This window comes from Leptodactylus fuscus, chromosome 4 (genome assembly GCF_031893055.1).
Source record: "Leptodactylus fuscus isolate aLepFus1 chromosome 4, aLepFus1.hap2, whole genome shotgun sequence".
NCBI lineage: Eukaryota > Metazoa > Chordata > Amphibia > Anura > Leptodactylidae > Leptodactylus > Leptodactylus fuscus.
The window spans coordinates 150421147-150447005 of record NC_134268.1 but is presented as its reverse complement, the minus strand read 5'-3'; positions in this window follow the sequence as shown (position 1 = coordinate 150447005).

Here is a 25859-nt window from a genome sequence, read left to right as displayed (position 1 = left end):
AGTCAGGAGTGGTTTACGTTGCAGGTACGGGGCTCATGCACATACACGCGGCGGCCAGTCACACATAACCTCATTAATGTTGTAGTAGATTGGCAGCGGCGGAGGAGGCGGAGCTTTTGTTGGCTGATTTGAATCCCAGCTGTTTAAAATGTAACATTCCTGAAGTGTGAAACCCTTTCCCCTAAGCAACAACAGCTGGGACAGCTCTTACGCTCTTCATTTACTTTCCCAAAGTTCATGCTTTCTTAGAAAAAAAAACACAAAAGAACAGGCATCGAAAAGTGGCAGCGTTACACTAAGCTTCTTCTTCCCGAGTGCCCGTTCTACATAATGGCTGTCAAAAAATACACTACATGTTACATGCATTATTTACAGATAAAAATAGATTACATTTGTCACACATTAGCTGCGAAAACATTTCTGCTGATCACTTGCTTATCTTTTACCTTGAAGAAAATGAATATAATAACAATAATTTATGAGCTGTCTGAATGCAGACAAACATGAAGTGGTGATTTCCTGGGTCTTCCATCTTATTATTAATGTGTCTCTTGTAACATAAGATATGTAGTTCAGCTGACATGCATAGTTCTTATTGGGCATGCTCTGCACAGCACATGGCCATCTGCTCTTGGTGAATTTTAAGAGGTATCCCCCTCCAAATGATTTCCTTTTTATTGTATTTCGTTTTAATAAATCTTGTGATATATAAATTAAAAAATGTATATACTGAAGAAATTTGGAAAGTGTGAATGAGGCTTATCACTGTAGTCCCAGCAGAAGACTGTGTCATTGGGGAACCTTTATTAAGCTACTTGCGCCTTTTATGGAGTAAATTGCACCTTTTTCTTTTTTTTTTCTTCCCTGCACTTTAGTTAGGAAGCATTTGTGCCTTTTTTCACGCTGTAATGCTGCTCTTGACGCTTTTGCATTTTTGGTACGAAAAAGCAGCGTGACCTAAAAGAAGATCTGTATTTATGACTTGCGCCTTTAGAAAGGGGCAATTTGTGCCTTTTTGACCAAAGGTGTCAAATGTTGTAGAGAAACTACCTCACTTTCTATAGCTACACCCCTGAGAGTACCACTGCAATTAAACATTCAGGTCCCCACACGGCCCCCTTGTCACACTTTCTGTGCATCCCATACATTCCTCAGAAAGGGTGTCCCCAATGTCACATATTGACAATATCCCATTTTGATGCAGCTGGAACAATGTTCTGTTGTTACATATATTGCAATATTCATTATTTTAATTTAATTCAATTTCAGATTCCACAAGGACTTATGCACATTACAGTTTCATTTTACAAAGATCTAACGTCCATGAAAAACAGACCAGTTGGTCCATTTTTGGCCTAATTCACCTGAGGCCTTGTTCACATCTGCGTCAGTAATCTGTTCGGGGGAATCCGTATGGGGACCCCCCTGAATGGACTACCAAATGAATTGGCAAGCGGTGTACAGTGAAAGCACACGGACCCCGTAGACTATAATGCTTTCCACACGGTTCCTTGCCCCATGTCCTGCAGCCATTTTAGAAAAATTTGATTCGTTATCATGAAGCGTGAGGAAATCCGGATTCAATGCAAATCAAATTTTTCCTGAAATTTGGATCAAGTTCCACTTCGTCAGCTTTGATTCGCTCATCTCTACCAGATAGCATTGCATACCTGAGCAGACAAGAGAACTGTAGGGATGACTAGCGGACAGCTGGTCACTTATGGACTACAATTATGGGCAGTAGGGGCAACACGACAATAGAATAGACCGCTATGAACTATAGATAGAGCTTAGGAAATATTTTAGAAATGTGCAAAATAGTTTTTTGGAATATTTATTCTTGCCTGACTACAATTTTCTGTGAATATTTCTGTGGTGTTTTCCTGCCAGGGATTTTAGATGCTATTTTGGCTGATGCATTGCATTGGCTGGTGCATTGGGAGAATGCATGTAAACTAAAAAACAAGGGTTTCATGCCAATTTTCAAGCATGATAGTGGAGAGATGATGTTTTGGGTTTGTTTTTCAGCCACAGGACCTGGGTTAACCATGAACTTTTCGTATATAAAATAATTCTAGAGTCAAATATGAAGTCATCCATCCAAAGAATGGGGATGTCAGGATACGGAGTCGCCGCGGTCTCCTTGCTGCGCGGCGTCTCCCTGGGAGATGTGTTAGGAGTTCTATTGGGTGTGCTTAGGTCATTAAGGGTTAATCTTTTCCTTGCCTTCAGTCTCCATGTCATTAGCCATCAGGTGTGTTCTCTGCTGCTATTTAAACTCCACCCAGGCATGGATCCTTGCCAGCCATTCACTTTGTGTTTCCTGGTCACCCTGCTCAGTCTGATTCCCTGTCTGTTTGTATTCGGTCTGTTCCTTGGTTTGTATTCCGGCTTGTATTTTTGACTATCCCTTGTCTTTTTATTCGGTACCTTTATTATTATCTCCTGGCTCGACCTCTTGCTCGTCTGACCTCGCCTTCTCTTCTGTGTCTTGCTGGGACTTGTGGTCCTCCCTGGTTCCATGCTGTTTAGTCTTTTGTTTTGCATTGCATTTACACTGTGCTTTCTGTTTAGGTGTGACCCCGTGACTCCAGTCCCTAGGACTTTCAGGGCCTCCTCTCCCCTTATCCTAGCCGCTGGGATAAAAGCATAAGGAGTCGTGGTAGGTGCACTTCAATTAGGAAGTGCATTGGTCTGCCTCATCTCAGATACTACAGCATAGTCATAGCCGCAGGGCCTACGACCCCTTTTGTCATTAGTTGCACAGTCTTGCTTTCCCAGCTGTGTCACTTTGCACTGCCTGACCATGACTCCAATCCTTACAGGGGATCATTCAACAGGATAATGTTGCCAAGTACACCAGCACATCTAATATACAATATCTATATTATATTAATAATAGAGATGAGCGAACGGCGTTCGATCGAATTGATATTCGATCGAATATCAGGCCGTTTGAGGTATTCGATTCCAATCAAATACCACGAGGCAAATGCACTAAAAATTCGTATTCCCTCCCATCTTCCCTGGCGTTTTGTTTGCACCAATAACTGCGCAGGGGAGGTGGGACAGGAACTACGACAATGTAGGCATCCGAAAAAAATTGGAAAAAGTAATTGGCTGGCTAAATCAGGTGACCTCCACTTTATACAAATGGTCGATTTCAGATTCGGGTAATATGAGACTGTGAACTATGCAACTGTGAGACAGGGGTACATGTACTGGCAGGGTTAGCTAGGGATTACCTTTATTTAGGTAGGAATGTTACTCCAACAGCTCTTTGAGGCTCTGTCTCGTCGGGATTACTGTCAGTTTGCGATATGCAGGAGCTGACTTTTTCCCATAGGAATGCATTTATGTACAGCATTCGGCCAATCAACGCTGGTTCTGCTGGAGGCTCGTCTGTGAGGAGTCTAAGATTGGTCCACAGCAGTCTCCATTGTGGTCCGATCTTAGACTCCGCCTCCTCCGACAGAATCAGCGTTGATTGGCCCAATGCTGTACTCTGGCTTTCGGCCAATCAACGCTGGTCAATGCATTCCTATGGGAAAAAGTCAGCTCCTGCATATCGCAAACTGACAGGGATCCCGATGAGATAGTGGCATAATACAGGTACTTGGGCTTATTAGATGCCCCCAGACATGCTTCCCCTGCTGTCCCAGTTGCATTCCTGGGTGTTGGCATCATTTCCTGGGGTGTCATAGTGGACTTGGTGACTCCTGAGTCGAAGTGTGGCTTCCCCTGAAACTAAGCATTTTCCCCCATAGACTATAATGGGGTTTGATATTCGTTCGAATAGTCGAATATTGAGGGGCTATCCGAAACGAATAACGAACATCGAATATTTTACTGTTCACTCATCTCTAATTAATAACTAGAAATGTTGTGGCTAGAGAACTGTGCATAAATAAATGTCCTAAAACCTCAATGAACTGAAGCAACATTATAAAGGAGAGTGAGCCAAAATATCTCCAGAAGGATGTGAGAGACTGCTAAAGTTATACAGAAACGATTACTTTAGGTTGTTGCTGCTAAACGAGGTTCTACAAGCTATTGAGTCATGGGGAGTAGTAAGTTTTTCACACATGACTTTTCTATTCTGGCTTCATTGTTGCTAAAAATAAATAATGAAATATTAGTATGTACTGTGTGTCATATGTACAGGGCATAGTAATGTAGCTAGTAAGTAGTCATTGAGTAAAAAAATATAAAAAATTCTTTAGGCTAAGGCTCCACAGGATATCCCATAGCCAAAAAGCACTGGGGGAAAAGGCAATGCATTGTGGGAAGACCCGCAGCGCTTTAAACAGTAAGTTCACTGAGTTTTCCTCCGCAGTCTATCTGTTACAATTATATCTATGAGGAAACCCACAATGCCATATGTGCAGCCAATCAGCAGCCAGTCAGCCCTGTGATGTCACAGCCCTATAAAAATCCTCCGCCAGCTTTGTTTTTTTGATAATCAAATTTCTAACCTAAAATAGGTGTTAAGTGCCCGACTGCTATGTCATGAGGTCAGGAGTCCCGTGTTCTCCCATATTAATAGTTTGATGGGTGAGCAAGCGCACTGCGGCTCTGTACAAAGTGTATGGAACTGATGGAGGAAGCAGAGGTCAGAGGTCAGCTGTTGTCATCTGTCCCATAGACTTTTAATGGATCGGCACTGCACATGAACACCAATCCAGGAGAATATGGGACCTTGTGTGTGTGTAATTGATAGCGATTTCAGTCATAGGACCTCACTGATCAGACACATCACCAATTCTGTGGAGAGATGACAAAATATGGTTATAGGGAAGCCGCTTTTAGATTAGGTTTACACGGGACATACATACAGAGGATTAGACACTGCACACTTGTCAGTGGCTTATTTGCTGTATTGTACTGTAGCATCGAAGTGGATGAGATCTAAATAAATCCTGCAGCATAATCTGACCTGAGGTGCAGAATATCTCACACGTTGTCTTGTTGAATCTCATTGTGAAACACCAAGCCATGGTAGCCTGAATATGGCCACTAACAAAGGATCATGTGATGCTGCAGCGCCCACCACCATATCCTATATAACGTACTTTGCGTTTCTAATTGTGATCTCAGTGTTTGCGTCTGCGGACTCTCTGCGCCTATTATAGGTATACGGAAAACACCAGTGTTTCCACCAGTATAATTGACATGTTGTGCAATGTGTGTATGGGATTAGTCAGAATCCTCTCCACTTTTCAGGTACTGTAAAACGCTACGTTTTTTGCCACAGTGTTTCTTCTGTGGCCAAAACATTGTGTTTTTGCAATATGGGGCCCTGGCCTTAAAGATCTTAGGAACACTCCAGTAAATACCAGTAGGCAGTGCAGTACATCGAATTGACAATCCTACTAATATTATGTGTGTTTGGATGTTTGTGTGTTTGGATGTTTGGATGTTTGGATGTTTGTTCCTCAATCACGCAAAAACTGCTCAACCGATTTGGCTCAAATTTTCAACAAACATAGTTCCTAGGCAGGATTGAACGATAGGCTACTTTTCGTCACAATCGCAGACATACGTTTTTGCCAGGACCCCCACAAAACCACAACTCATACCACCAGCTCTGTAATCCCACACACTTTTTAGCATAGCATGCCACAAACTCCCTATTGCCCTCTCGGGCCTAGCTTCTAACCTCAGGCAGGGGAGGAGGCCGAGGCTGAGTTGCGGGGATGGGTGCAACACGGGAGAAGGGGGCATGGGGTTGGGGGGGAGAGGACACGGGGCTCGGGGGGAAAAGGGGCACAGGGTAGGAGAAAGAAGCGAGCACATGAGGGAGTGGGTAGGAAAAAAAGGGGGTTGGCGGGAGCCAGGGGGGAGATGAGGAAAAGGGAGCCGCTGTGGACACAAGGCAAAGGAAGAAGCCTGCGCGGTGCTACAGGTGGGTTGCGCAGGGGGGTCAGGGTTCCGCAGACGAAGTCGCGGGTACTGCTAGTATGATTATATAGTAAGTACAATATTTCAACATTTGGGGCCCCACTTTTAATTTTGCACAGGGCTTCACTTTGTCTAAAACCAACCCTGCGCCCGCGATCAGTGAGGGCACAGATCGCGGGCATTAGCGCCGGGAGTCTGCTGTATAAAACGCAATACTGTTGGTTTCAGTTACTTTCAATACCAATTATTCTAATTAACTGTCAGGTGGGTGTTGGAGGTGATAAAAGGTTTTCTTTAACTAGTTCCTATATATAATGTATCTATGCTTGATCTTGTATGTGTACAAAATTGATCCTAATTAGGGTTGAGCGATCGCGTTCGGAAAATATCGGATTCCGATCGGCGATCGAGAAAATTTCATGATCACGATCGGAATTCCGAACACGATCTTTTTAGGTGGGATCGAGATCAGCGATTATTTCCCACAATGCGTTGCTACTGGCCAAGCATTGTGGGAAAAGCTAACAATCTTAGCCTTCACACTGAGTATACGCTGACGTCTCCCCTCCCAGTACCTGCCCACACTCTCCTAACCCGCCCACACTCTCCTAACCCGGGAGGCAGGGGGCAGCGAGGCGACGAAGAACAAGAACAATGAACACCGGACCAGCCATCTCTGCAGGTAAGTGGACACCAGGGGGGACTAAGTAGCCAGAGGATTAGAAAAAAGCGTTCAATTGTTAGATTCCATGCTGTATAGTGAATAGGATTGTTTTTAAAAATCCGATCTCTGATTAGTAAAAAAATCCCATTGACTTGCATTGGGATCGGAATTGGGATTGAGATCGGGTTTGAATGAAAAGTGATCGGAAACTGGATTTCAAAATCGATCCTGAAAAGTCAAGATCGGCTCAACCCTAATACATAAAGCATTTACTACTAGGCTAGGGCAGCACAACATCACATCACATGACCAAAGACCACTGTGTCACTCTGCAACTTATTTGAGTCATATTCTAAACCTAAATGTGCTGAGAATGTGATTTCTGTAGGAAATAAATTCAGCAGTGTAACTGTCACTACCTCCACCCTCTTGGTTGCAATGCAGCTTTTTTCATTTACAATTATAGCTGTCACAAGGCAAACGGTTATCTTTGGTTGCGGCATCAAGTCATGGCCAGAAAAAATTGCAACAGCACTCTGCTAGCACCAAGAACATTACTGCAAATACCTACTGTATATAAAAATACAGGAAACAAGGTTCTTGGTTAACATTTTGATAAAATTGTATAAGCCCATCTGTCAGCAACAGCAACCTCTTTAGATGGGACCCTACACTATAACTAGCCTCTGTCTGGGCCTTGACTTGTAATGAATTAAGGGAAAGTGTATTTGAGTCATATTATTCTTGGCATACACTGAAAATCGTCTCCTCTATCTGGACCTTGGAATTAAAATCAGTTTTGGGCAAATGGGTGGCATGCACAATGGAGTCATCTACATCCTCAAGCCGCACAATGCAACAGACACTCAAAAGTAGCACTGCCAGACAAATTGAACGTAATATACAAGTGCATTGTTGTAGCCCTAGCCTTATTGTTTTGTTAAAAGATATATATATATATATAGTATATATATATATGTTTGTATGTATTACAATGCAAATATCAATATTCTGTAGCCCATCTTAACTATTTGTACTTTAATTCATATACCTTTGCCATCATAAATGTAATGTACATAAAACGCCCAAACAGCTATAAGAAATACACATACATATTCCTGCCTTCTGAGTATGCTTGGCTTCACACTGGCAGCATTACAATAATTGAAATTCCTCAAGGCTTCACCACTTTTCAGTCTGATTTTGACAGCTCTGATTCGGCATCCCCAGCATTCCCTTCTGTTTTTTTACAGCCTCTTTTAGAATTGTGATGTCTCAAAAGTTATCTAATCAAGCAGACACAAAAAATCTAGCCGGGATTTGGAATTATATGTGACATCAATTGAATCGAGCACAGGTGCTTTTTTTTTCTTTGAAGTGAAAGTTTTATTCACTCAATAGAGACATTCATGTTGTGCATGAATAATCATTTCTAGTTTAGCGTTAAGCAAAAAGGAATTTTCTGCACTGTTTTTTCACGTCTTCCCTCTTTGCATGCGAGCATGAAGCCTGGATTAAATACTTACAGATGTTCTTTTCACTCTAAGAAAAACTTTCACATAACCTCACTCCTGTCTGTTGTATAATTTGTACTCATTGGTTTGGCGATTATATAGATGTGGCCTTTTTACATTTCCAAGAGTAGATTTAAAGTCCAGAGAGTTTAGTGTGGGAAGATAAACATTTGCTGATAATAGGTTCGGGGTTGATTAGGTCGTGTATAGGACTTTAAAAGTGGTATTTAAGATATAGGAAACAGATGCTTTATGTTAATGGGGATATGTGCAAACAAAATTGATTTGTTCATGTTTCTTCTCCCTAAATATTCTTATGCAAGCTTTCATTAAAGAAAAGATCTTCCTGTTTTGGCAATACATTGTTTCTCTTTTAATAAGCTTTACACTTACTATGGTTTGGGGACATTATACAGCAGCAACAAGTACTTGGAGAAATATGGTAGTCACCATCCCAGGGGACGCAGTATATCAATTTGTCTAAAAAAAACAATGTAAGGCCTCGTTCACTTTTTTTGGATTGGACACAGTGTTTGGATTCCGTTCAGCGGAGTCTGCATGAGGACCCCACCCGGACGGAATACCATGCGCAACTGAAAGTGGTGTGCTAGTAAAAGTACACGGACCCTATAAACTATAATGGGGTCCATGTGCTTGCCGCCAGATCTCCACAGGGATCATGCGGACAAGAAAGTAGTTTACGATCTACTTTTCCTGCCCGCATGATTCGTGCGGGCAGTGCACCCCATTATAGTCTATGGGGTTCTTGTGCTTTTACTGGCACACCGCTTGCAGTTGTGTTCGGTATTCTGTTCAGGGAGTCCCCATTTGGACTCCCTGAACAGAATCCCGAACGCAGATGTGAACGAAGGGTAAGCACAGATAGTACAGCCTCTTTGTCCAACACAATGCAAATGATACAGGCACAGATAGTACAGCCACTCACTTTCACCATTAGCGATGGGTTGAATGATGCTGTAGTCTATGAATTATTTACACAATACTGAAAAATGAAATTAGGATCTTGAGTGGGAAAAGGCAAGATTGTTTCCATTGTTGATTACAGAAGATCCCCCGTTCTCAGCACATCTTTAGGGGCGTTTATATGAAAATTCATTGTTCACATAACACTGTAACATAACAGATTAGATTAGAAAATAGAATACTAGAAAAAAAGCAGAAGAGTCATCTTATGATATAGCAGGCTAAGAAATAGAGCTCAGTGTAACTAAAACCATTATAGTACCATTCTTCTTCATCACTTTCCAACCAGGCAAACTGTCATTAATTTTTATTGAAAATATTATTTCCATTTCAGGAGATATTGCACCTTTCTTTTAACCAAACAATTTGTGTCCATACCACTGCCTTCCATTTTTTTTTAAGTCAATCCTTTACATCTGTATTTTATTTATGCCTCCAACATGATACTGTTCTCATAAAGAGATAATTTTGGGTGGCTTATTTGTCAACTGGTAGGTCAGACACACTGACAGTTTGCCACCATTGCTTCTTCTAATACCAATGACACATTGGTACAGCATTATATTAACAAGGGATAATTTTAAGAGGCTTGGGAGGCTTTTTCATCATTTTTCAACCAGGTACATTACCATTTTTTCTTCAAAATAACAAACCCGTTGTACTTACAAGTTTCTAAAAAGAGTTATTCTTTTTAATGTCATCGCTTTTTTCAATATAACCAAATTGGAAAAGATTTGACCATCTCTAGCTGTGGCATAAAAGAGGTATTTATATTCAGGTATATAAATCACACACAAATTGTTTGAAGGATCAAAATCTTCATCTTCCTTCTCAGGAAGTACAAAAATCCTGCAACTTTTGGCGGTGTCACCAAAATCAGAAGTAGTGTTGCAGTTGCTAAACACATTCTTATTGTTAGTACTTGCACAAGTTTTTGCTCCTCCCTCTTTTGCCTGTCATTTGCGCTTTTTGCAGTCATTTTATTGTACACTATTTAATTGACATTGTGTGTATTTCTTTTCTCCAAAAAAATATTTCCATAAAAAATGTTTTACCTGTTTAGTGACTATTAGATTTGAACTGTGTCAGTTAGCTTATACAATGGTCTGGTAGCAATTGCCATCTCTGCTTCCCCAATAGCTATGCTCCTGTATCAGAGTAGTGTCTTAGAGTAAACCATAAGATTATTTGCCCATCACATGAAACAAAGAAGATTCTTGTTAAATAACAGCAAGCAACAATATTAAAAGTTATGAGTAATACATAAAATTTATTGGAGAAACTATATCAATTATATTTAATAAAAACATTTATTTTTTGAAACCATAATACTCTTCAAGGCTAAGGCCCCATGCTGTGGAAAAGAACACATCAGAGTTTTCCTCTGTGGACTTTCTGCCCCTATTATACGGAAAACGCCAGCTAGGCATAATTGACATGTTGCAATTTCCAAAAACGCAACACTGTGGATATTTTTCTACAATGCGTGAATGGGATTGGCCAGAATCCCATCCACTTTGTAGATATTGTAAAGCGCAGTATATTTAATGTAGCATGTTCGCAACATGGGGGCCCGGTCTTCAGTAGTTTTAAGCATCATACACTTACAAAACTGTGGTAAAAGACCACCTTTCATTTTCTTTTCTCCAGTCAAAACCATGATTGAATACAGGTTTTATGATTTTCAGAATCAGAAAATAAGGCAGGAAACGTATTTAACAGAAAATTACACTGAAGCCTCAACAACTAAATATACTGTAATATCACATTTTTCTGTATTTGTTTTGTCCACCCCTTGCCTTTATTCCACCTTTTATTATTTTTGGGAGATATGCTTTTAGTTTTACAGAAATCTGCAGGGATATTTCCCTACTTTTTACAAACACTGAAAAGCTTAGTCTTAGAAGTTGGGTATTTTTCTGGTTTTCACAATCCAAAGAAATCTCAAACATATTCAGTAGTGTTGTGATCTGGGATCTGGGCTGGACAGTCTATTGTTCTATGAACAACAGCAATTTCTTTGTTCAATAAGTACATCTTGTATTTTTCCTGGGCTTATTATACATAACATATATAGGAGTACATATCTGCATATAATGCAAATAACCTTCTTCTATACCACAGATATGCATGGTTGGTGTTCTGATGTACATTTTCTTAGGCTAGGTACATATCTGCGTTGTTGTCTCTACAGGTAATCAATTTTTGTAATCTGTCAAAAGATCACTGCCGCCCCCACTTCCCCTTGTACTATAGGCTGCGGAGGGCGGTAGTGAATAGGCCTGAGCTACACTACAGCTATTATTATTATAGGGGGTCTTTTCAGATCCCCGAGTATAATAATCGGAGCCCCAGGGGAGGTGAGGGAACATAATAAACAATGTTACTTATCTCTCCGATGTTAAACCTAGCAGGCTTCGGGCCTATATGGTAATGCCCAAACGTCACGTGGTCTGGGATATTACCATTTAGTCCCAAAGCCTGTGCTGCCAGTACCATATAGGCCCAAAGCCTGTGCTAGTGTTACTGCTAGCACAGGTTTTGGGCCTGTAGGGCAACAAGCTGTTACTGCTAGCACAGGCTTTGGACCAGTATGGTACTGTTAGCACAGGCTTTGGCCTATATGGTAATATCCCAGACTATGTGACGTCTGGGCATTACCATATAGGCCCAAAGCCTGCTAGGAATAACATCGGATCCCGGAGAGGTGAGTAATACTGTTTATTATGCTCCCTCATCTCCCCTGGGGCTCCAATTATTATACTCAGGGGTCCGAAAAGACTCCTGACTATAATAATAGTTCATGGGTGTGCAACTGTGGAACATAATAGAGGCCCCTGTAACCTCTATTATGCCCCACAGAGGCCCCCCTGCAACCTCTCTTATGCCCCACAGTCTATTGTGCCACTGTGGGGCATAATATCGGCTGCAGGGGCCGCTGTGGGATATATATATATATATATATATATATATATATATATATTGTAAGCCGATGGCAGGTCAGGTAATGGAGGGGGTGTACATCTCACCAAGATTACTAAGGTGGGTGAGATGATAAAACTCCCAAAGAAATGTTTGTTCTCAGCAGACAACTTTTGTCTTCTGAGCATTTTGGTAAATACTCAGTATTGGGCTGGATTTTTAGGAATGGCAGGTAGGTTGGTAGTGGGACCTGTCATTCCACCCCCCTCCAGTCCACACTTTGGGGATGTTCCAGCAGCGACTCAGCTGCAGAGAGTCTGTTCAGCAAGGGAGCTTAAGAAGTCAGCTCCAGCAGCAGACTGGGGGCAGAGCTTGGCTGGAGAGCCAACAGAGGGGTCATATTTTTGGAGCTGTGTCCTGAATGATTCTACTGGTTTTTGATTTCTGATATTCTAGGTGAGGTAACCTATTCTATGTAGAGTTAGAGTCTAGCCGGGCAGGTATTTATTTTTTTGTATTGTTTCCTTTTGTTGCTGCACTATATTTTTTAGTGAAAATAAAACTCTACCTTTGTTTTGGACTAAAGAAACTGGACTTGTGTGTCTATGCCACCCCACCTAGCAACCCCAGACCCTGACAATATATACTGTATATATATATATATATATATATATATATATATATATATGGGTTGGGTGCATGGAGAAGTGAGGAACCAAAGATGTCTGTGATTCAAACTTTACAGAGTCATCGCGGTCCAAAGGGAGGAGACGGGAAATGTGGGAAGACGTCTCCTGTGAGTATTACTGCACAAAATATTACTGCATTGTATTTATTGTAACGTTACCGCTATCACCCCCAACAACCCCCCTCCCTCCTGCTGTCTGAGGCGGACAATCAAAAGATGAACCCCCCCCACCCCCCGGACTCATTATGGGAAGGGGGGACATCTTTTGATTGTCCACCTCTGGCATCAGAGAGGCTAGGTTCACCACTGGGAAGTGGGTATGTTTTGGGTGTTTAGAGTGTAAACAGATAGGCTTATAATTAGAGATGAGCGAACACCGTTCGATCGAATACATATTCGATTGAATATCAGGCCATTCGAGGTATTCGATTACAATCGAATACCACGAGGCAAACACACCCTGGAGCGTGCATCCCCTCCCACCTTCCCTGGCGTGTTTTTTGCACCAATAACTGTGCAGGGGAGGTGGGACAGGAACTATGACAACGGAGGCAGTGAAAAAAATCGGAAAAAGTAATTGGCTAGCTCAGTGGCGTATCTAGGAATGGCGGGGCCCGTGGCGAACTTTTGACATGAGGCCCCCCCAACCAGCGCCAACGTCGCCCCCTCCTCCACACTCTATTATATCCCTTAGTGGCCCCTGCACACAGTATTACCCCCCATAGTGGCCCCTGCACACACTATTATGTCCCTTACTGGCCCCTGCACACACTATTATGTCCCTTAGTGGCCCCTGCACACAGTATTATCCCCCATAGTGGCCCCTGCACACACTATTATGTCCCTTACTGGCCCCTGCACACACTATTATGTCCCTTAGTGGCCCCTGCACACAGTATTTTGTCCCTTACTGGCCCCTGCACACAGTATTATCCCCAATAGTGGCCCCTGCACACAGTATTATCCCCCATAGTGTCTCCTGCACACAGTATTATCCCCCATAGTGTCCCCTGCCCACAGTATTATCCCCCATAGTGTCCCCTGCACACAGTATTATACCCCATAGTGGACACCCATAAACAATTATTATACTCTGGGGTCTTTTCAGACCCCAGAGTATAATAATCGGAGACCCGGGGGGAATAAAAACATAAAAAATTACTGTTTCTTACCTCTCCCAGGCTCCTACGCTGTCTTCTCCACTGGCGTCCTTCTGAAATGACGTCAGACGTCACATGACTCGGGACGCAGGCCGGGTTCATGTGACGTCAGAGACGTCAGAAAGGACGTCAGGACGGAGGCCTGGCAGGATCGTGGAGAGGTAAGTAACAATGTTTTTTATGTTTATTACCTCTCCCGGTCCGCCGATCATTATACTCGGGGGTCTGCAAAGACCCCCGAGTATAATGATAGTATATGTGGGGCCCGCGGTGTCACTTATCGGCAAGTGAATAGGGCCCGTTACGGCCTATTAAAAAAAAAAAACGCAGCGGTAGCGGCTGTCACCGGGCCCCCTAATGGCCCGGGCCCTGTGGCAGCCGCCTCCGCTGCCTCTATGGTAGTTACGCCCCTGGGCTAGCTAATTCAGGTGACCTCCAATTTAGACGAATGGTGGATTTAACATTTGACTAATTTGAGACTGTGAACTATGTGACTGTGAGACAGGGACATATCTACAGGCAGGGTTAGCTAGGGATTACCTTTATTTAGGGGGGAATGTTACTCACCCAGCTCTTTGGGGCTCCATCTCGTCGAGATCCCTGTCAGCTTGCGATATGCGCGAGCTGACTTTTTCCCATAGGAATGCATTGACCAGCGTTGATTGGCCGAATGCCATACAGAAGTACGGCATTCGGCCAATCAACACTGGTCAATGCATTCCTATGCCGAGATGAAGCAGAGCTGAACCTGCTACATACTCAGCTCTACTGATGCTACATTGGACTCTGCTACATCGGCCAGCACTTAGGGTTGAGCTGATATTGACATTTCAGGATCGTTTTTAAAATCCAATTTCCGATCATTCGGAGATTGGATTTTAAAAATGATCCTATTCACTACACAGCTTGTAGTCCAAAAATTGTTGGACCCCACGCTGTGTATTGATTAAACCCCCACCCTCCCACTGCTGTCCACTTACCTGCGTACCTGCAGCTCCCAGCTCCTCTTCTTGGTCCAGGCCTCTGTCCACATGTCTTCAGAGCTCCCTGACCCCGCCTCCCGAGACTAGTATTATGGAAAAGGCGGGGCTTAGGAGAATGTGGGCGGGTAGTGGGAGGGGAGACATGAGTGATGCACTCACATCTCCCCGCCCACACTCTCCAGCCGCACTAAGCCCTGGATCTCTACAATACTAGTCTCCCTAGACTAGTATTGTAGAGATGCAGGGAGTAGGCAGGTCTTAATGCGGCTGGAGAGTGTGTGCATCACTCACGTCTCCCCTACCAGTACCCGCCCAGACTCTCCTAAGCCCCGCCACCTCTCCCCAACTAGTATTATAGAGAAGGCGGGGCTTAGGAGAGTTTGGGCGGGTACTGGGCGGGGAGACGTCTCCCCACCCAGTACCTGCCCACACTCTCCTAAGCCCCGCCTTCTCTATAATACTAGTCGGGGGAGAGGGGGGCAGGACGCTCTGAAGACCGGACAGAGGACCGGACCGGACCAAGAAGAACAGGGAGCTGCAGGTAAGCGGACACCGGTGGTGGTGGGGGGTTAATCCGATACTGCACACTCAGCTCAACTACTCCGGAGTATTGAGCTGAGTGTGCAGTATCCGATACTGCACACTCAGCTCAACTACACTCTGCAGACGATACTGCACACTCAGCTCAACTACTCCGGAGTTGAGCTGAGCACACGGCCCGATGTAGCAGAGCTGGCAGATGAAATCTCTATATATTAGAAATCTCTATATTTTATCTGTTTCTGGGAAAGCTGGGTGACAGCCAGATTTCACCTAATAGCATCATTAAAGTCTGTATATATTAACTCCAAAACAGATAGAGATGGGCTCCTGTTGCTTTACCTGGCTTGTTATCAAAGAAAGAAAGAAATTCTAGATCCCCCTTATTTCTCAACCACCCAAATCCAATAAAGCAGCAGCCTGACATTACCAGGTTTCTTTGGAACTTGGGCCTGCGCAATGGTTGAAATCATTACTATTACCACTGCCACCACCCGCTTTATCTGAGGTCACCTTCTCACCCAAACAGTTGCCAGGTCCTATATGCAAAAGAATCACTGGCAAATTCATCATCATCTTACCCACTTTTCTCTGACACATCATGGCCATACACACCATCAGAATTTCTATCTCGAAATATCCCCTTAGCTTCCCCACCAGAATGACTATTAAGCACAGTAGCTGTGCTTAATTATTGATTGGCTATTTGGAATTGATTCTGGCAATGTGTGTATGTCCTTTTTGTTGAGGGGTAATTTTTTGTTTTTTGAAAGTCAGCTTAAAATAACCAGAGGTTTTTTTTTCATATACTCGTAGGCTAGGCCATATATTGAGTGAAAACAACAAAAAATACACTAAAATAATGAAGAGTCTCTTTTTTAGATTAGCGGAGGCTGTACTACTATTTGAATATATAGATGAATGAATTTTATTCAGATTAACAATGCTGCATCCCACTGTGTATTTGATCACCAGCGCAGAAAAAAACAGCTCATGAACACACGTTTTTTTCGGATTAGTGTAGGCTAGACTGTATATTGGGTGAACAACAAAAATGCTTATATACAATGGAGGTTCTTACTTTTTCACATTTGCACAGGCAGAATAAGTACAATACTATAATAATAATACTATTATAATACTGTAATAATACTATATTTCTCAGAAGTCTTACAGTTCAATGTCAGTGGGGTTCAGCAGTGCCAGACCCCCCTGACTAGTTGCTTTGTGATCCGGATAAAGCATGTATCCCAATAAGAGAACTGTAATGGCAAGGATGGACCGAACAAAAAAGAGGATCTCTGCGCTCAATCCGTCGTCTTTTAAAATTTCACTTTATTTTGGAAATATAAACACAACGCGTTTCGGGCTAGCTGCCCTTTTTCAAGTGTATGAACTAAATAAAAATAAGAACAATAGCCCCCCAAAAAAGGGGGGGGGAAGTAACAGCAATAAGCAATCCAATAGAGACCAATAAAATATACATAAGTAAAAAGCATTCAAATGTTTTTTTTGACAAAAAAGTGTATTACACAACATGTTGTCACTATAGCATGGAACTAGCAAACCATTACTCATAGAGAGAATACCCTCCATATGTGTCCTGAGTCAATAAGCATGATAACAGACCAGTTGTTCATGACAATTTAAAGTTATTACAGTGAGGAACCAACAGGCTATTTCTCATTGAAAGAATTCACTCCACATATGTCCCACATCCTAACAAACTACTTAGTTCGCGTATAAGGTGGTGATACAGATACATCAAATCCCCCAGGCTAAAATCAGCCATATAAAGAGACTAATGTTCGGAAATAAAATCATGCATATCAAAAATATAATCAAAATATGGTAAGGGGATATTAAAAAGGTCCTACCTTATATCTCACGTCGAGCTGGATGCTTCATTCAGCCGACGAGGACCGGACCTTTAAATAACATTGGTGATAGTGGATGTTTGTGCGCCTTTTTCGGGCGCATGCGTGGACTGCCGCACGTGTAAGCGGCGTCCGGCAGTATGAGGTGCGCATGCGTTGGCTCGGTTAGCCGTGCGCGTGCGCACCAGAGCCCCGGGACATCTCGCGCACGCACCACAATGTGTGCGCGAATGGCCGGCCCCAGCGGTCGTCAGTGCGCATGCGCCGGCCGTCGCCGACCCGCGCCTGCGCACTGACACCAATGTAAGGAGGTGATTGTCTCGTATTACGGGCTCCCAGCCAGCGCATGCGTCGGGACACGGGCTCTGCGCTGCTGGCTAAAAGCATGTGCAAGCCAATGACAGCTGCACGATACATGGTAGTGTTCATAAACCACCAGTAGGTGGTGAATATTTAGCAGAAATGGTATAGTGATAAAGCCCAATAGATATATATTAAAATGGACAAGCATATAAAAAGTAATAAATAAATAAATACATGGACTCCTCCATAAAGGCAACATAAAGAACAATATAAAAAATATATATAAATATGTCATAAAATTAAAAGAACATTCCCGTAAAAATGCATTCACATAAAATTTATATTGGGACAGATATATTCATTTGTATAAAAAAGACCGGACTCCCAAGTTACTAATAAATGAGGGTGAAGCCCCAATCACCAAGGAAACCTATTCCCGTCAGTAGCATGTTACTGACGGGAATAGGTTTCCTTGGTGATTGGGGCTTCACCCTCATTTATTAGTAACTTGGGAGTCCGGTCTTTTTTATACAAATGAATATATCTGTCCCAATATAAATTTTATGTGAATGCATTTTTACGGGAATGTTCTTTTAATTTTATGACATATTTATATATATTTTTTATATTGTTCTTTATGTTGCCTTTATGGAGGAGTCCATGTATTTATTTATTTATTACTTTTTATATGCTTGTCCATTTTAATATATATCTATTGGGCTTTATCACTATACCATTTCTGCTAAATATTCACCACCTACTGGTGGTTTATGAACACTACCATGTATCGTGCAGCTGTCATTGGCTTGCACATGCTTTTAGCCAGCAGCGCAGAGCCCGTGTCCCGACGCATGCGCTGGCTGGGAGCCCGTAATACGAGACAATCACCTCCTTACATTGGTGTCAGTGCGCAGGTGCGGGTCGGCGACGGCCGGCGCATGCGCACTGACGACCGCTGGGGCCGGCCATTCGCGCACACATTGTGGTGCGTGCGCAAGATGTCCCGGGGCTCTGGTGCGCACGCGCACGGCTAACCGAGCCAACGCATGCGCACCTCATACTGCCGGACGCCGCTTACATGTGCGGCAGTCCACGCATGCGCCCGAAAAAGGCGCACAAACATCCACTATCACCAATGTTATTTAAAGGTCCGGTCCTCGTCGGCTGGATGAAGCATCCAGCTCGACGTGAGATATAAGGTAGGACCTTTTTAATATCCCCTTACCATATTTTGATTATATTTTTGATATGCATGATTTTATTTCCGAACATTAGTCTCTTTATATGGCTGATTTTAGCCTGGGGGATTTGATGTATCTGTATCACCACCTTATACGCGAACTAAGTAGTTTGTTAGGATGTGGGACATATGTGGAGTGAATTCTTTCAATGAGAAATAGCCTGTTGGTTCCTCACTGTAATAACTTTAAATTGTCATGAACAACTGGTCTGTTATCATGCTTATTGACTCAGGACACATATGGAGGGTATTCTCTCTATGAGTAATGGTTTGCTAGTTCCATGCTATAGTGACAACATGTTGTGTAATACACTTTTTTGTCAAAAAAAAACATTTGAATGCTTTTTACTTATGTATATTTTATTGGTCTCTATTGGATTGCTTATTGCTGTTACTTCCCCCCCCCCCTTTTTTGGGGGGGCTATTGTTCTTATTTTTATTTAGTTCATACACTTGAAAAAGGGCAGCTAGCCCGAAACGCGTTGTGTTTATATTTCCAAAATAAAGTGAAATTTTAAAAGACGACGGATTGAGCGCAGAGATCCTCTTTTTTGTTTGGTCCATCCTTGCCATTACCTACACCTAGAGTGACGTGGATCCCGCTGGCTCTCCCCTAGGGGCAAAAGACCTCCCCTTCATAAGTGGTCTATAAACTGTGAAAAACGGTTGTGTTTACAACCTTCCAAGGTGAGCAACTTTTTTGTCTTATTGACCTCCTTACTATACGGTACTTCACTATGTGCAGCTCGGTGCTGTTCTTTGTTTATCCAATAAGAGAACTGTGTAGGGCAAGGGAGATGATAAATTGGTCGGTGGACCGATCCAAACAAGGACCATGGCTGCCATCTTTCCATACCCCTGCCTACATAGTCACAGTGGGAGAAACTAGGAAGCCTGGAGAAACTGCTCAGTTCCTGACCGCTATCCTTTTGTATTCATAAATGACTATCATGGCACCAGTGATTGTTAATCGTCCCTGCTGCCTGTAAAACTTGTGTGCAGGCACCAGAGATGATCACTGATCTCTGCTGCCATGTAGTAATGCATTAAAGCTAAAAGCCAGCAGTCAGGAGGTAAGTGTATCTCCTGATTGCTGTTACTGTATGTGTGTGGGGGACAATAAGAAGCATGTACTGTGTGGGGGAGCTAATTGGGAATTATACTGTGGGGGGCACTAATGCTTAATTAGTGCCTCACAAAGAGTATAATTCTCCTTAGTGTTCCCCACACAGTATAATGCTCTATTAATGTTCCCACTATATTGTGTGGAGACACCAATAGGACATTATACCATGTGGATGCCACTAATGGGGCTTTGTGTATGGCTACCTTAATTGTTAGCGAATAACCCCCTTTATCTTCCATAGCATACACATTATTGACATTAACTTTGCTCCATTTGACCACGATGGAAGGATAAATTTAATCTGAAATATTTTTTCCTAATTTTTCATGAACAAATCTACAGTATGTCTTACAACAACTAGTAAAAAAAGACCACTTCTAAAATAAACAATAGCATATGTAAAAAGTTATATTAATCCCTAGGTGACGCGTGCCATGCTATTACAGTGCAGCCTACCAGGTCTTAGGGCAAACCACAGTACTATTATGGTGGAAGCCTCCTGCATGCTCAGAGGCTCAAACATGACCCTGGCAGTTAAAGGGTTCCGCTTATAATTGACCCCCATCGGCAACCCCACGGTGAGATTGAGGGGTGCCGATATGTATTTTCTCCAGCCCAGGGTATAACCAGTGACCCCAGGCTGCTAGGAACCCCCAGTACCTGGTTGATCCTGCCAAGATAAGATGAAGTCAGCCTATGCATCTGCTGATTCCTCTATACACTGCAATATATGTAGTTTATGTTACGCCACTTTTGCAAAGCCCTGAAATGCCAGCTAAGTGTAATCCCCTGATATGTGACCCCATTTTGGAACTACACCCCTGAAGAAATTTATCCAAGGGTACAGTGAACATTTTTATCCTCAAAATGCTGCCATAATTTATGTTCCAGAAATTAAAACGTAGCTGATGGTGAAAGGTAAAAGTGGAAATTTTTCCAGGAATACATGATTTCGGTGCGTAATATGTTGTGCCCAGCTTGTATCAGAGATGATGTTTATTAAATGTACATTAAAGGGGTATTCCCATGAATATAACTGTTTTTAAATTTGTAGATAATTAAAAGTTAAACATTTTTGCAACTATAACTAAACATTTTGCAGAGTTTTAAAGATTTTCTCTAAATTTTGTGTAATCACAAGTTGTTGTCTTGATCAGTTGCCAGTGGATATGACCATGAATGCAGGATCTTTTCAAGGTCAGAAAATCAGCGATGATTTACTTATTGTAGCTGGGATGTCATCATGGGAAATCATGGCTGGGTTCCTGACATGTCCCAGACCATAGAAAGTTTCTGCATATGTGGTCGTATCCATTGGCAACCAATCAAGACAACAAGCTGTCACCACTAATACAGAGAAAATCTTTAAAACTCTTTTCCACTAGTTGCTGCATTTCCCCCCCTCGGCTTATACTCGAGTCAATAAGATTTCCCCGTGGGTCCGGACCAGCAGCAGCTGAAGGCGGAGAGCGAGGAACAGCTGCACCTGAACTATCACCAGCCTGGAGCTGCTGCAGGAGCCGGACAGTGAGGGCATCCCGCTGCACTCCCTGTGGACCTTCTGGCTGGAGTGCAACCTACACCGTGCAAACAATACAGTGTCTGCAGTGTATATAACAATATCCCCCCTGCACTTGACTCGAGTATAAGCCAAGAGGGGCTTTTTCAGCACAAAAACTGTGCTGAAAAACTCGACTTATACTCGAGTATATACGGTACTTATATTTGCAAAAAAAGTTTAACTGTTAATTATCTACAAATATAGATATGGTTATGTTTATAATCAAGTATGTCTGTGGAGTGTGGGAGGGAACCTACACAAACATGGATAGAACATGCAAACTCCCAGTATATGTTGTCTTTGGTTGGATTTGAACCTAGGACTCAAGTACTGCAAGACTGTACCATACCCTTTTATATATTCTATGAGAAGTGTAGTTTCCAAAATGGGATCACTGTTTGGGAATTTCCATTGTACTGGTACTTTAGTGGCTCTGCAAATGTGACATGGTAACTGAAATCTGTTTCAGCAAAATCTCCCCTCCAAAATAAAATAGCGCTCTTTCAATTCTGAGCCCCACAGTGTAAACATACAGCAGTTTACAACCACATATGGGGTATTCTCGTGTTCAGAAGAAATTGTGTAACTTTACTTTACTTCTTTATTCTCTTCTGAAAATGAAAAATGTGGGTCTAAATTGACAGTTTATTGGAAAAAAATTATTTTTTCATTTTCATGTCCAAATGTTAATAAAATCAGCTGTAGGGTCAAAATGTTCACTGTACCCCTTGATATGTTCTGTGAGGAGTGTGTATGCTAGAAATGGTAAGTTTTGGATGTTTCCATTGTATTGGGGCTCTGCAAATGCAACAAGGCACCTGAAAACTATTATTATTTTATTATTATTATTATTATTATTATTATTATTAATTTATTTATATAGCTCCATTAATTCCAGCAAAATCTGGCCTCCAAAAGCCAAATAGCGCTCTTTTCTTTTTTCCTCATGTACCTATACTGCATATTACAAACACATATGCAGTACTGCTATGTTCAGGAGCAAGCTGTGGCATGCTTTTTCTTCTTTAACCCCTTTTGAAAATGAAAATGGGGATGAAGTGACAATTTAGTAATTTTTCATTTACACATCCCACTGTTAATAAAATCTGTGGGTTCAAAATGCTCACTGTACCCCTTGATGAATTCTGTCAGGGGTGTAGTTTCCAAAATGGAATCACTTTTGGGGGGTTTCCATTTTGTAGGTACTCTAAGGGCTCTGCAAATGAGACATGGTGTCTGGAAATCTAATCCAGAAAAATTCCCAAAACTAAAGATTATTCTCACTATTCTGCTCAGTTTCATTGACATCACAGAATAGACTATATACTTTGCTCTCACTCACTTTTGAAATTAGTTCAATCAGCTAAAATTTGTTGTACCACTATATCCGACCACGCCCCTGTTTCCACTTGTTTTTTGTTCCCAGAAATAACGCCAACCTTTTTTTACATGGAAATTTAATGAAGGCTTGTTAAACGATGAAAAAGTCGTTTCAGAGGTCAAAGCCTCTTTAACAGAATTTTCTCTACTAATACCTCAAACGAGATCTCCTTAGGTACCTTAAGGGAAACCCATAAGGCCTTCGTGAGGGGGGTATTAATTTCTAAAGCTTCTAAAATCAAAAAAGATAAACAAAAGGAAATAGACACGATTTTAACCCAGATCACACATATTGAGAGATCCAACAAGCTAACTAGACTATCGACACAATTAGATGAATTGCAGAAACTGAGAGAAAAACTCAAAAGAATATTTCAGAAGCAAACCTCCAAACATAGGCTTTTTTTCAAACTCCGCCTGTATGAACACGGTGACAAGGGAGAGAAACTAATGACTAATTATATCAAGTAATTAAAAGGCAAATCGTTCATTAGGTCAATCCAAATTGAGGCAGGAGTCATGACACATGATTCAGAAAAAATTGCAGAAGCTTTTCAAGCTTTCTACGAAAATCTATATAATATTAATAAAGATGAATCGGTCACAGAAGCAAAACAGAGAGACACAAACATCGAGACCTTCTTGAGCTCCTTATCGCTTCCTACTTTAGATATGGACATGTCATCCAAATTAGTAGAACCAGTCACAATCCCAGAACTAAAGAAGGTTCTCAATTCTTTCACACACGGGAAAAGCCTGGGCCCAGACGGGTTTACATTAGCAATGCATCTTACAAAAAATTCAGCGAAATTCTGCTACAACACCTTGCTGCATTGTGCAATGATCTTTTTAAGGGCGGTAGACTTACAAAGCAGTCACAAGAGGCCTTTATTACTCTAATTGCGAAAGAGGACAAAAATCCTACCCTGTGTGGTAGCTATCACCCAATCTCCTTAGTAAATCTAGATATAAGAATTTGGGCCAAATTACTTTCCTTAAGACTTCAACCATTACTCCCTTTCCTTCTGAATGAAGAACAAGTGGGCTTCGTAAAAAACAGGGAAGGCAAGGACAATACACATAAACTCTTGCATGCAACCTCCTACTCTCGCAAACATCGTAAGTCACTAGTCCTTCTTGGTGTAGACGCTGAGAAGGCGTTCGACAGAGTAGATTGGAGATTTATAAGAGCCACCCTGAATAAATATGGTTTCCCTCAGGCCTTTATTACGGCAATATTCTCTCTCTATTCTGCACCAAACGCTAGACTTAGAATAAATAACATATTATCCCTTTTTATACTTACTTTAGAGACCTTACTCCAGAAGGTCCATCAGCATACACAAATCAACAGACTCTCCTTTGGCCCAAAGACTTTACAGTCAGTTGCATTTGCTGATGACATCTTATTTCTAATTACTAACCCTGAAGAAGGTATTCCCACACTGACTGATTTATTGAATGAATATGGGGCCCTTTCAAACTATAAACCGAATTGAACCAAATCTGAAGTACTAGTGATCCACCTATCCTCCCAGATACAACAAAGAATAAAAGAAAACTCTCTGTATGTTTGGAAAAACAACTACATTAAATACTTGGGTATGAAGTTGACAAGCAACCTCGAAGATTTATATCAGGAGAACTTTGTTCCCCTCCTGGAGGAAGTGAAAGCAGCTTTGACTTCTTATGACCTACCTACGCTTTCATGGCTAGGCCGAAAAAATCTTCCATCCCCTGTCCAGTTTCTTCGGCAGAAGACAGAAACCCAGCAGGATTGCCTAAAGCGGTCACGGGCGCAAGTGTGAACCCGCCCTCACCACAATCTGTAACTTTACATTATCTGCCACTTCTTGGCTGAGTAGCTGCAGTTCCTAAAAGCTTCCACTTTTTGGTAATATCACTGATATTTGATTGTGTAAATTCAGTTGTTGCAATGGTGGCATCCTATTACAGTTCCATGCTGTAAGTCAATTTCCGCTTCAGAACAAATGTTTGTAGAGACTACATACTTAGGTATTGGATTTTATATAATGTACAATGTCACTGAGTGAAACAAATCAATTCAATGATTAAGATGTGATAAGATGTCCCTATATTGTGTCCGTATTGTGTATCATATGTCCTTTATAGTTTCCCTACTGCTTTGGTTTTAAAAACTTAACCTAAAATCTGAAAGAATGTCCTTACCATAAAGAAGATTTATACATTTCTATGGAAATTGATACATTACATTTATACATATATCTATGAATTACATTTTTTTTTTACTTTGATAACTTTGTCTAAAATAATGTAGTGTCATCTCAATACTTTCCTCCAGGAATAATAAACGTTTTGTTGCATTTTCAATTTTCAAAGCATTCATATCTATATTCATGCACCAGTCATGTATTAAACATTGAAAATCATACAAGAGTTTGTTTGTCATAAAAGAATTACTTATGTGGGAACGTATCCCCAAAGTGTAATTTTGTATGACCAAACCCCATTGCTCGTAACATTAAGAAAAAAGTCCATCTCATCCATCAAGCTCAACTGTGAGCTGGAATTTCAACTGGGAAACAGCCAAAGAACCCATCATGATGATGGAATATTAAAAACATGTGCATCAATTTCACGTTACCACAAGAATATTTTACAACAGTGCATTTAAGTAAAATAAAACACATTATAAAAAAGTCCAGGGATAACAGTAATTAGAAAATCCAAGACTTCCATCTGGTATAAAATGAAAATATGTAAGCAATATAATGTTCGCATATTTAACATGCAGAATAACATATTTATTCAATTATAGAGACAAATAAAACAAAAGGAATTCCCAATCTGCTTGCCTTTAATAGGAAATGTACCTACTCACTATAGTTAATTTCGTTCAAAATTTCCTCCCACATATTTGTATCCACTAGAGATGCAATAAACTGGGAAAATCTATCAATATTACATTTTTTTTCTAGAAACAAGCTTTATCAGTTGGATTGTGGCATTTCGGAACTGCCAGAAAAACAAAAGT